This window comes from Nerophis lumbriciformis, linkage group LG19 (assembly GCF_033978685.3).
Source record: "Nerophis lumbriciformis linkage group LG19, RoL_Nlum_v2.1, whole genome shotgun sequence".
Classification (NCBI taxonomy): domain Eukaryota; kingdom Metazoa; phylum Chordata; class Actinopteri; order Syngnathiformes; family Syngnathidae; genus Nerophis; species Nerophis lumbriciformis.
The window spans coordinates 2,951,255-2,964,895 of NC_084566.2; the positions used below are offsets into that span (position 1 = coordinate 2,951,255).

General features: G+C 37.0%; 1 protein-coding gene across 16 annotated transcripts in view; it reads right to left on the reverse strand.

Moving 5' to 3' along the window:
* Positions 1–2,700: 2,700 nt before the first annotated feature.
* mbnl1 (muscleblind-like splicing regulator 1) overlaps positions 2,701–13,641 on the reverse strand; it is a 179,124-nt gene continuing 168,183 nt past the window's right edge. For all 16 annotated transcript variants that reach the window (XM_061979684.2, XM_061979687.2, XM_061979685.2 and 13 more), the window contains one exon: positions 2,701–8,973. The gene's annotated coding sequence lies outside the window, so the exon portion shown is untranslated. The remainder of the gene's footprint in view (positions 8,974–13,641) is intronic.

Here is a 13,641-nt window from a genome sequence, read left to right on the forward strand (position 1 = left end):
AGTAAAAAGCAGTCCAAAAAAAAGAGAAAGCGTCCATTATTCAAATGTATTTTTTCTTTATAATTGGGATTTGTTGTTTTTTTCCCGATACAAAATAATACTTTTTGGGAATCATGAGGACCTAAGTTTTTTTGTTTTTTTTTAATAAAACACAAAAGTGGAGTGGGGCTGCATCCCATATCCCAGCTGCTTCTGGGCGGAAGTCGGGCTACACCATGAACAAGTCACTAATAAACTAAGGTTTATAATGAATAGGTTTCTTACCTATGAAGGTGTCACGACCCGGGCGCATTCATCTGTGCGCTGTGCTAATCGCACCACCAAGCGCGCACCTGCGCGCGCCACTCCGGCAGCAGCTGCACCGGTGCAATCAATCAGCAATCTGCACACCTGTAGCTGACGAGACGCCAGGTTTCTTAAGCCAGAGCAAACCTGTGTTCCGGGCCAGAACGTAGTTACCTGTTCCGTACACTTCCCGTCTTCCTTCCCCGTTGTCGAGCTGTGTGTCTCGTCTTCCTGGATCCCCTCCGGACTCTCTGCTGCCTCTCTGGATCTCGACCTCACGCCTGCCCTCTGACCACGACGCCTTGCTCCGGCTCTTGACCTTCCGCCTGTCTCTGAATTTCCGAGCCTGCCTTGCCCCATCTTGGACTTCCGCCTCTCACTCAACATGCACCATTAACAACTCTCGGTAACACTCAACATATAATCTGTCAGGCTTGTCCCTGACAGTTTAGTTATGTTTTGGTCATTTCCTGTCAACGCTCTTATTTTGGTTATTTCCCGATTGTCTCCCTGAGTGCTGCTTCCCCTCAGCTGCGGCTGATTGGCACCTGGCCACACCTGTTGTCAATCAGCCAGCTGCTATTTAAACCTGCCTTCCCCTCCAGTCAGTGCTGGATTATTGTCATTCCTACCTGTCGATATCGTTACAGCTACTACCTGTCGTGCTACTACTTGTCCTTGTACCTGTCGTTGTAGCGGTAAGCTGTTCCTGTTAGCTATTTGTAGTTTGCTTTCTCCTAGCTCTTTTGTTTCGTGTTTTCTTGTTAGCCATTAGCTGTTTCCAGTTTTTTCTGTTTGCTGGTTCCTGTTTTCAGTTTTGGCTATTCATAGTTCCTGGTTTGTGTTTTTACTTTTATTTTATGAACATTAAATGATGTTTTCCTGGACAAAGCCTGCCATCTCTGCATCTTGGGGTTCGTCACCACCTACGCACTCTGACATAATCACTACACATAGTCGCACACATACACATTTTGGTTTAGAGACACGCCTCATTCCGTATTGTATATTATAATAAATAGGCTTCTTCCCCCGCTGAACCGTAACAGAAGGTTCTCATTCATCCAGGTCGTCGTCATCCCAGGACGTTCAATGGTTCGCAACTGGACTGCTTGTTTCTTAACTAAACACTCAATAAAAACTAAAAGTTCCAAAAAAAAACAGCTTCACCACTTACGTCAAGTTTTTTTCACCTGAGAAACGTCACCATGACTTCGTCTCCAGACTTCTTCTGTTTGTTTGTTCATTGTTTTTGACACACACATCAGTACCTGCGAAAATTGTCATCTAATAAAAAAAAACAACCCAAAACTCAAAATTGCGCTGTAGCGCCCCCTAGAAAAAAAACCCTAAACTTCCTGTAACTCCCACTAGGAAGGTCGGAGAGACATGAAACAAAAACCTCTATGTAGGTCTGACTTAGACCTAGATTTCATAATTGTACATCCTCGGGCAAAAATCAACAGGAAGTTGGCAATTCCCCCTTCAAGACAAAAATGTACTAAAAACAGTCACTTTTGCCTCTTTGAGCTGTAATTTGACCCCCTTAACATGCTTCAAAACTCACCAAACTGAACGCACACATCAGGACTGGCAAAAATTGCGATCTAATAAAAAAAACTAACCCCAAATCTGAAAAAAAAATGACAAAACTGCCTGTAACTCCCACTAGGAAGGTCGGAGAGACATGAAACAAAAACCACTATGTAGGTCTCACTTAGACCTACATTTCATAGATTGACAACCCCCAGCAAAAATCAACAGGAAGTTTGCAATCCCCCCTTCAAAACAAAATTTTTGTTAAAACCGGTCACCTTTCTTCAAACATTATCTCCTCTGAGCGCGTTTGTCGTTTCGGCTTCAAACTAACACAGGAGAGAGATTGAACCCTTCTGATTAAAAGTGTGGAACAGAGTTTTGATTACTGCTCCGGTTTTGATTTTCTGAGCCTTCAAAGAACCGCTGCACTGATGCTGCTGCACTGCTGTTTTCTCAAGATGGCTGCTTAAAAGCAGGAAGCACCAGCGTGCTCACACAATGCAGAGAAGGTACGTACACTAGACAAAAGTATTGGAACACTTAGGACTACCACTGAACAAAAGTATTGGGACACTTCAGACTAAAAGTAGACAAAAACAGCTCCCGCCATCAGTGTGTGAATGTGTGTGTGAATGGGTAAATGTGGAAATACTGTCAAAGCGCTTTGAGTACCTTGAAGGTAGAAAAGCGCTATACAAGTATAACCCATTTATTTATCATTGTTTTCTCGTTACTGTCACAAGTGGTGGAAAAGTGTATTACAACTGAGCATATAGATCGCGACTGAGAAACAGATATTTTTGGCGGCTCAAGAGCGGGTTAGGAAACACTGGTCCAGCACAAACAGTCGAGTCACACAAAAAAAGCACCAAACCGTTGCATGAGCAAATCAAATATTGTTTTTTATTTCTTAATTTTTTTGTCATCCATACAGCGAAGAGTCAATTATGGCAACAATCAAAATGTGCATAAACAAATCAGACATCATCATTGTGTGGCAACTGTTAGCAAATACATAAGTGCTAGTTGCACTTACAAGTAAAAAGCAGTCAAAAAAAAAAAAAAAAGCATCCATGTGCTCTCAGCAGGGAAGAAACTGACTTGAAGGTGTCTTTTTTTTTTTGGTGCTTTGGTTCTATAGCAAACAATACAGCAGCCGCTTTACATTCATTTTTTAATGACTTAAATTGGCCTAAATGTGCATTTGGTGTGACCAGTCTTCACCTGCTGAGTGCACAGTGTTTATAAGCATTGCAACTGTAAATGTATTCTATATGGCTATTTGGGTTGGCTGAGAATTTTCTTTTAAACAACATATATTTTTTGAAAAAAAGCATCATTCCTCCTCCCACTGTGGATGTTATCTACTGTACGGATTATTGTCAACTATGCTTTTGTGGTTTTTACATGCAGTCCAATCAGAACGGAATATATATATATATATCTTTAGTGTGTGTGCGGAGCAGGAGCAGCGATGTGACCGACAAATGGAAATCATTTGAAGGGTTTGATTAAGCAGGACAAAAAAAAAAATTCAAATATATGGGGCGTAATCGTTCCCCTAAAACATTCCCAGGCAAAAAACTAGCCACTGATAAAAGAAGACAAAACAGCGCATGGCTTTCTCTCAATGCATCGGCCAAAAAACTAGCGCCCTTCTTTGCAAGCAACTTTAGCTGGTCTTCTAATTTACTTATGAATTTAAATTAATCTAGCAAAATTCCTTATTATAGATCTTTTTTTTTTCTTTATTCAAAATAATATCTCAATATGATACACATTTGTCTCTGTTCATTTGACTATATACAGAAGTGCAAAAAAGTCGCAACCTTCGTCCCTTAGGTTCGAACTCATCACCTGCAGCATTTCTGACTTCACCAGCAGGGAAAAGTCTTTTTTTTCTCTTTTTTTTTTTTTTTAACGTTCTTGCTCCGAATCTCAACACACACTGACCCGAATAAAAAAACAAAAACAAAAAAACACAAATAAAGAAAAATTATATCCAAACACCCCAAAAGTCTCAACTGCTCATTTTTGGCCTGACATTCAGGGCAAACTTAAGAAATATTTCCAACAAAAAACAACATATATATATTTTTTTGAAATGGATACAGTAGAAAACAACGTTTACCTTAAAACTATATTTTCAAATATGATCTTGACGTGGCGGCAAGGAATTCCTCGTATCAAAAAAAAAACATAAAGTCACTGAAAAAGACATCCAGCTCTGTGAACCGAGTGAATATTTATCATTAATATGGTTGGAAAACAATGTTATGAATGTCATACGACCTCAGAAATCTACAACGGCTATATCAATGTCGTCAAGTAATATAGTAATATAGTAAGGCCAAAGAAAAGAAAAGAAAACATCTACAACTATGCATCTCAAATAGATTCAAATCCTTAAGTAGTACATACTAAAATGTTTTTAAGAGAATACTTGTTACACAGAGAAAGAGAAAAGCACAAATGTGATATTCTTTTCTTATAATAAGCGGCATGTGACTAATAATTATAAAACATCATTGGTGCTCTTTACCTGCATGGTGATTGACAAGTTTGGGCCGAGACCCATTCATGGTAATCTAAGGCTTTGTTAGGTACAATACAATCGCTAAACACACCTCTGTGGGAACACGTGAAACTGTCCAGTCCAGAAGAAAACTAACATGGGAAACTCAATCCCAAAGTGAGAGATGCTGTTTGTGTTTCCACGTAAGGCAGGGATTCCAATAGGGGGCGCTAACATCTTAAGTGAGGGGTAAACATTTGATTTGACTGTATTTACATTTTTTGTTCAAATTGTGTGAACATTTGTCTATTTTTTTGTTACAAGGAGTATGAGGGCTACATGAAAGGAAAAATAAACATTGCGACGTGAGAAGTTAAAGTCGTCGAGTTGCAAAAGAAACAAAAAAAAAGAAATTGTCAAAAACTATGGGAATGAGGCCGCAATGATAGAGAATTAGGTTGTCATAACGTTAAGAGAAGAATTGCATGAAATTAAAGATTTAGCGAGCTAAAGTCAAAATTATTGTACTCTATATTACCAGTTGTTTGGTTTACGCGTTTCATATTTATGAGAATAAAGTCGTAAAGTTATGACATTTTTATGACTTTATTCTGTCTTTAGTTATGAGAAAAAAGTCGTAAAGTTACAACAAAAAAATCGTAAAGCTACAAAGTTAATGTTGTTCTATAACAAGAAAGAAAATCGTAATTTGCAAGAATTAAGTTGCAACAAAAAAGTTACAAAATTAAGGTCGTAATATAAGGGGAAGAAATGTCATAATTTCCGAGATTAAAGGCAGACTGTTGCACGAATAAAGATTTGGCGAGCTAAAGTCAAAATGATCGCACTCGATATTAAGAGTTGTTTGGTTTACGCGTTTCATATTTATGAGAATAAAGTCGTAAAGTTATGAAATTTTTATGACTTTATTCTGTCTTTAGTTATGAGAAAAAAGTCGTAAAGTTACAACAAAAAAATCGTAAAGCCACAACATTTAAAGTTGTTATACAACAAAAAAAGAAAATCGTAATTTACAAGTATTAAGTTGTAAAGTTACACCAAAAAAGTTTCAAAATTAAGGTTGTAATTTTAGGGGAAAAAATTTATAATTTCCGAGAATAAAGGCAGACTGTTGCAGGAGTAAAGATTTAGCGAGCTAAAGTCAAAATTATTGTACTCTATATTACCAGTTGTTTGGTTTACGCGTTTCATATTTATGAGAATAAAGTCGTAAAGTTATGACATTTTTATGACTTTATTCTGTCTTTAGTTATGAGAAAAAAGTCGTAAAGTTACAACAAAAAAATCGTAAGGCTACAAAGTTAATGTTGTTCTATAACAAGAAAGAAAATCGTAATTTGCAAGAATTAAGTTGCAACAAAAAAGTTACAAAATTAAGGTCGTAATATAAGGGGAAGAAATGTCATAATTTCCGAGATTAAAGGCAGACTGTTGCACGAATAAAGATTTGGCGAGCTAAAGTCAAAATGATCGCACTCGATATTAAGAGTTGTTTGGTTTACGCGTTTCATATTTATGAGAATAAAGTCGTAAAGTTATGAAATTTTTATGACTTTATTCTGTCTTTAGTTATGAGAAAAAAGTCGTAAAGTTACAACAAAAAAATCGTAAAGCCACAACATTTAAAGTTGTTATACAACAAAAAAAGAAAATCGTAATTTACAAGTATTAAGTTGTAAAGTTACACCAAAAAAGTTTCAAAATTAAGGTTGTAATTTTAGGGGAAAAAATTTATAATTTCCGAGAATAAAGGCAGACTGTTGCAGGAGTAAAGATTTAGCGAACTAAAGTCAAAATTATTGTACTCTATATTACCAGTTGTTTGGTTTACGCGTTTCATATTTATGAGAATAAAGTCGCAAACTTATGACATTTTTATGACTTTATTCTGTCTTTAGTTATGAGAAAAAAGTCGTAAAGTTACAACAACAAAAATCGTAAAGCTACAAAATTAAAGTTGTTGCATAACAAGAAAGAAAATCGTAATTTGCAAGAATTAAGTTACAACAAAAAAGTTACAAAATTAGGGTTATAATATAAGGGGAAGAAATGTATAATTTCCGAGAATAAAGGCAGACTGTTGCACGAATAAAGATTGAGCGAGCTTAAGTAAAACATTTTATATTGCTTATATTACAATTTTTTTGTGGTTTGAGTTTTTTCCCCAAACATTATATGACGGTACTCGTTTTATCATCATTAAGGAATAGCAACATAACAAAAAATTATGACATAAGAGTTATGAAAAAATGTGTAATGTTACTATATATATATATATATATATATGTATAAAACAAGGAAAAAAGTGTGATATTGCGAGAATAAAGTCATAACACTACAAAAAAGAGTTAATGAGCAAAAAGGTATTTTTTTATTTACATTTTTTTCCAAATAATTTTTTGACTTTACTCATGTTATCGTTATTAAAGAATAGTAATGTTACAGAAATATTCACACAGTTATGACAATAATGTAAAGTTATGACAAACAAGTCGTAAAGTTACAAAATTAAAGTTGCAATATAATGAGAAAACATGATGTAATATTACGACAATAAAGATGTAACAAACTGAATTAAAAATTGCAACATTCTTTATATTGCAAATGTTTTGGTTTTAATTTGTTCCCCATAATTATATGACATCATTTTTATCATAAAAAATAAATAAATAGTGATACAGTTATGAGAACAAATATTGTTGGGTTATGACAAAAAGGTTGTAATGTTACGATATTAGTTTTGTAATATACCTAAAAAGAATGATGTAATATTAAAAGAATGAAGTCGTCACATTACGAGAACGAAGCTGAAATATCCCAAGTTGTAAGTTTTAATATATGAGAAAATAGTCTTAACTTTATGAAGAAAAATGTAATATTATGAGTCGTAAATTGTAATTTATGAGACAAAAAACATAACATAGTGAGAATAAAGATATATAGAATAGCGCCATGATACGTAGAAAATTGTTATTCACATAAAAACCTGTAGTATGACGAGAATAAAGTTGTATGGTGATGACGTAGTTTACGAGAATAAAGACACAACGTTATTGACAATTGTGATATTATGAGAAAATAATCATGATAATCAAATAATTATAAAGTTATATTGTGATAATAAAGTGGGACTTTTTCAAGAAAGGTTCAAATGTATGAGAATATTCCTATTGAGAATAACACCAGGATTTGTTCATGTCATAAAAGGAGAAAGATGCTGACGCCAACAAATTGTAATGTTACAAAAAAAGTCGTAAAGGTATGAAAACATTTTTGAATTCATATTTTTTTCCTTGAAAAGTCAATAATACTACGAGAATGACACTGAGGTGACAACTTTGCCATATGACAATAAAACGGTAACGTTACGAGACAAAAAAAAATCATGTTACGTTTTTCTTTTTACAAAAAACTTGTGTGAGGAAACAATTGTTTCTTTATTTTTCATTGATGATGGTATGTTTTTTTTTCAGTTTCATTGTGGTCCTAATACTCCTTAAGTGCATGAAGGTTTTCTAAGAACGCTAGGAACATAAAAGGTCGGGAACCGCCGTCTTAGGTGACATTTAAAAAGGTTTGGTTGACCTCGGACTCGGACAAAACAATCATTCAAGTGTCCTTTTTTTTTGTTTTGTTTTGTTTGGTTACAATGACCTAATAGACCTTTTGTCTTTCTTATACATCAACAGTGTTTCTTCCAGAGCGCCCCCCCCCCTTTAAAAGAGGAAGGACAGCAATTGGGTAACAACAGGTGAGCTGAAGCAACACCCTCCTCTTCAACAGGCTTTTAGAGTCGATGGACTTGAACGTAACGCCAACAAAAACAGCACCCGAGTTTATTAAAAGTAATAAAAGTCTTTAAAGGAACACATGAAAAAATTAGCACAAAAAAACCCACTTCTAAAATGATTATTTTTTTTCTTAAAAATCTAAATATTAAAACAACATTAAGAGCCATACAACGATTTTTTTTTTTTTCATATAATTTGAGCCCTGGTAAACAAATAACACTGCTGAGACAACACTCTGTATGGCCTCCATGGCACACGGCAAGGTGAGAAGAGCTAGCCTGGCTGTGCTTTCAGGGTACACAGGTTCCATGTTGGTTTCCCACAAACATTCATATGTCCCACCTAACACCCGCACTTATTCATCCATCCACACCTAGTTTGACTAGTAGCTGTACACGCGCTCAATACTGCACTCGTCTTGTTTTTTCTTGTGTCCTCAAATCGCTGTGCCTTTCTCAATTCAAATTCAAGGTGCATTTTTTTTTTTTTGTAAACGATGAAATATGGCTGATTGTTTCAAAAGAAAAAGGAATAGAAAATAAATTGGTGACAAGAACGTACCAGAGGTGCACTCTTTGACCGTCCGTGCATCTGGTAAAGTAGAATTAGAGCCAATGGTGTGATTTGGACGTGTGACGTGACCCACTGTGCACCGACGTGTCCTCCTCTGCTCTCGCCTTCAAGCGTGGGAAGATGGCGCCCGCAATGTTTCCACGTGTGACGAGACCCTCCTCGTCTCCCGTCTGCTTGACATTCTGAAGGTTATGTAAATAAAGGCTGAACTGTTTTGGCTTGGACGGTGCCAGCACACATTCGTTTGATCTGCAAGAGGACAAACGGGCACCAGGTCAGAAGCGTGAACACATGTTGTCTGTGATGTCGTGCAGGGGTGTCCAGTGTGGGGTTCTGTGCCCTCAAAAATCAATGCAAAGTGGCTAAAGTCACGCTGAACAAGCAGACAAAGCCTAACAATCCTTTAGTCGTGATCCCACATGACAGTTTGAACTGTGTTTATTATTGTCCTGTGTTTAGTATCACTTCCTGTCCCGGTGCTCTTGTTTTGTCCGTTGTTCCTGTCTGGTCTGTGTGTTTTGCCGCACCTTTACTTTCTGTTCCTTGTCCTACCAGCACACCGGATTCCTCATTCACGACGTTCCCATGCACTAAATTAGTTCTGTTTTTTGTATTTTCACACCTACAGTCGTGGTCAAAAGTTGACATACACTTGTAAAGAACATAATGTCATGGCTATCTTGAGTTTCCAATCATTTCTACAACTCTTATTTTTTTGTGATAGAGTGATTGGAGCACATACTTGTTGGTCACAAAAAACATTAATGAAGTTTGGTTCTTTTATGAATTTATTATGGGTCTACTGAAAATGTGACCAAATCTGCTGTGTTAAAATTTGGTTACATGTCCCTTGGCAAGTTTCACTGCAATAAGGCGCTTTTGGTAGCCATCCACTGTCATGATCCGTGGTCCGGATCATGTTTTGTTTAGTTATGTTGTTAATTTTGGACTTCCTTAGTTGTTTTGTGCACTTCGGGGGTTTGTTTTGGTCACCATGGTTACTCATTATTTCATACTTGCCAACCTTGAGACCTCCGATTTCGGGAGGTGGAGGGCGTGGTTGGGGGCGTGGTTAAGAGGGGAGGAGTATATTTACAGCTAGAATTCACCAAGTCAAGTATTTCATATATATATATAAGAAATACTTGACGAAATACTAAGTCAAGTATTTCATATATATATATATATATATATATATATATATATATATATAAGAAATACTTGACGAAATACTAAGTTAAGTATTTCATATATATATATATATATATATATATATATATATATATAAGAAATACTTGACTTTCAGTGAATTCTAGCTATAAATGTATATTTATTTTATTATATATATATATATATATATATATATATATATATATATATATATATATATATATATATATATATATATATATAATAAATACTTGAATTTCAGTGTTCATTTATTTACACTTATACACACACATAACACTCATCTACTCATTGTTGAGTTAAGGGTTGAATTGTCCATCCTTGTTCTATTCTCTGTCACTATTTTTCGAACCATGCTGAACACCCTCTCTGATGATGCATTGCTGTGTGGCACGCACAAAAGTGCTTTCATCAAATGCACTAGATGGCAGTATTGTCCTGTTTAAGAGTGTCACAACATTGCTATTTACGGCAGACGGACTGCAAAAAACGTGCATGCTGTTGTTGTGTGTTGTTGCCGCGCTGGGAGGACGTTAATGAAACTGCCTAACAATAAACCCACATAAGAAACCAAGAACTAGCCCTCCATCATTCTACAGTTATAACGTGATTGGGCAGGTACGCTGTTTATATTGTGGGTTAGCGGACTCAGGTCCGCATGGACCTGAGTCCGCCTGAATTTCGGGAGATTTTCGGGAGAAAATTTGTCCCGGGAGGTTTTCGGGAGAGGCGCTGAATTTCGGGAGTTTCCCGAAAAATCCGGGAGGGTAGGCAAGTATGCATTATTTTCACCTGCCGCTGGTTTTCCGGACACGCACCTGTTGCTAATCAGAGACTTCTATTTAAGCCTGTCTTTTCCGGTCACACGGTGTGGCTTCGTTATTTGCTTCATGCAACCTGTCAGCGGATGTTTTGTGAGTATTACTGGTCTCAAGTAGATGCTAAGTGTTAGCTTCTTTGTTTCCTGCGCTAAGTTTTAGCCTTAGCTTTCGCGTGTGATCGGCACGCATCCGTTTGGCTTGTTTTGTGTTTTGGATGATTTATGTTCAATCAATCATTCCTACCTTCACGTCTTGGTCTGGAGCCGTCAGTGTGCATTGGGAGAACAACCGCGCAGCAAGCGTAAACCCCCACATGACATCCGCAAGCTTCTGGTGTAATTTTTGTCCACTCCTCTTGACAAAATTGGTGCAGTTCAGCTAAATGTGTTGGTTTTCTGACATGCACTTGTTTCTTCAGCATTGTCCACACGTTTAAGTCATCTGACATTACATGGACAAAGATAAGACCTTCTTGAGGAAAGTTCTGTGGTCAGATGAAACAAAAATTGAGCTGTTTGGCCACAATACCCAGCAATATGTTTGGAGGAGAAAAGGTGAGGCCTTAAATCCCAGAAACACCATTCCTACCATCAAGCATGGTGGTGGTAGTTTTATGCTCTGTGCCTGTTTTGCTGCCAATGGAACTGGTGCCTTACAGAGAGTAAATGGGACAATGAAAAAGGAGGATTACCTCCAAATTCTTCAGGACAACCTAAAATCATCAGCCCGGAGGTTGGGTCTTGGGCGCAGTTGGCTGTTCCAACAGGACAATGACCCCGAACACACGTCAAAAGTGGTAAAGGAATGGCTAAATCAGGCTATAATGAAGGTTTTAGAATGGCCTTCTCAAAGTCTTGACTTAAACATGGAGTGGTCAAAAATTCAAGCAGAAGCTTGTGGACGGCTACCAAAAGCGCCTTATTGCAGTGAAACTTGCCAAGGGACATGTAACCAAATATTAACATTGCTGTATGTATACTTTTGACCCAGCAGATTTGGTCACATTTTCAGTGGACCCATAATAAATTCATAAAAGAACCAAACTTCAAGAATGTTTTTTGTGACCAACAAGTATGTGCTCCAATCACTCTATCACAAAAAAATAAGAGTTGTAGAAATGATTGGAAACTCAAGATAGCCATGACATTATGTTCTTTACAAGTGTATGTAAACTTTTGACCACGATTGTACGTGTAAAGTCCAAGTGTCCATGCACTCTCTCTATTGCGACTATTGGGCGTACGCAGTGTGCCTTCCGTACACTGGGGGGCGCTTGTTTCATTTTAGCGCTTACAAATGATGTCACAGTAGGCCAGGGGTGTCAAACTGGTTTTCACTGAGGGCCACAAGGCAGTAATGGCTGCCCTCAGAGGGCCACTTGTAACAGTGAGTAATAAATGAATATACATCTATAAGGATTTGCCTCGTGATATTATTATACAATTGCACATTTGATCATTTTATTATGTTCTCTGTAGACAGATAGCTCAGTTGCCATCATTTTAAGGTAGAATTTACAGTGTTTTTTTGTATAGCAAATGTCTATAAATGTAAAAATGGTACCACTGTGTTTTTAACGTAAAAATTCTGGCGACTGAGAGGCCATTCTTTCATATGTACGGTTGTTGTTGTTTCATGGTGAATTACTGTACATGGAAAAACGGTCCAACTGTTTTTTACGGCAAAATTGTGGCGGCAGAGCAGACAGTTAAGATTTTTTTTTTTTTGTACCTATTGTCATTTTTACAATGTACAATTAAATTGATAACTCACTTTATAATTATAAATCAATCAGATATTTATTTCATTAAAAAAAAGTGTAATGTATGATAATATATTATTTATTGCATTATTAGGAAACACAGATAATAACTAATAGTTTTTTATTATTACAGATTATAACTACTTTCAAACCTAAGTTCATACCAATTTAACTAACATTACCTTATTAACATTAACTACATTATTATTACAGATTCATTGATAAGTTAAAAGTTAAAGTTAAAGTACCAATGATTGTCACACACACACTCGGTGTGGTGAAATTTGTCCTCTGCATTTGACCATCCCCTTGTTCACCCCCTGGGAGGTGAGGGGAGCAGTGGGCAGCAGCGGTGCCGAGCCCGGGAATCATTTTTGGTGATTTAACCCCCAATTTCAACCCTTGATGCTGAGCGCCAAGCAGGGAGGCAATGGGTCCCATTTTTTATAGTCTTTGGTATGACTCAGCCAGGGTTTGAACCCACAACCTACCGATCTCAGGGCGGACACTCTAACCACTAGGCCACTGAGTAGGTGTAGTACTTTCCCTTTTCTAAATTCAAACACATTTAATTAAATTATTCAATAAAATGTAGTATTTCTTACATTATTAGATAATACTAAAGTTTAATATATATGCAATTGCATGCAGTACAAGTATTTTTTTCAGTCAAAACAGAAAGACGGAAAACATAATGTAATCGACTTTTGCGGGCCACATCAATTGGACGTGGCGAGCCAGAGTTTGACACGTGCACTAGGCATTGCGGATCCTTAAAACTGGCTTTAAGTGATATCCGCTGTCATAGGCCACCTACTCAGTGGCCTAGTGGTTAGAGTGTCCACCCTAAGATCGGTAAGTTGTGAGTTCAAACCCCGGCCGAGTCATACCAAAGACTATAAAAATGGGACCCATTACCTCCCTGCTTGGCACTCAGCATCAAGGGTTGGAATTGGGGGTTAAATCACCAAAAATGATTCCCGGGCGCGGCTACCGCTGCTGCCCACTGCTTCCCACTGCTCCCCTCACCTCCCAGGGGGTGATCAAGGGGGATGGGTCAAATGCAGAGAATAATTTCGCCACACCTAGTGTGTGTATGACAATCATTGGTACTTTAACTTTAACTTTATATTGGCACATATTACG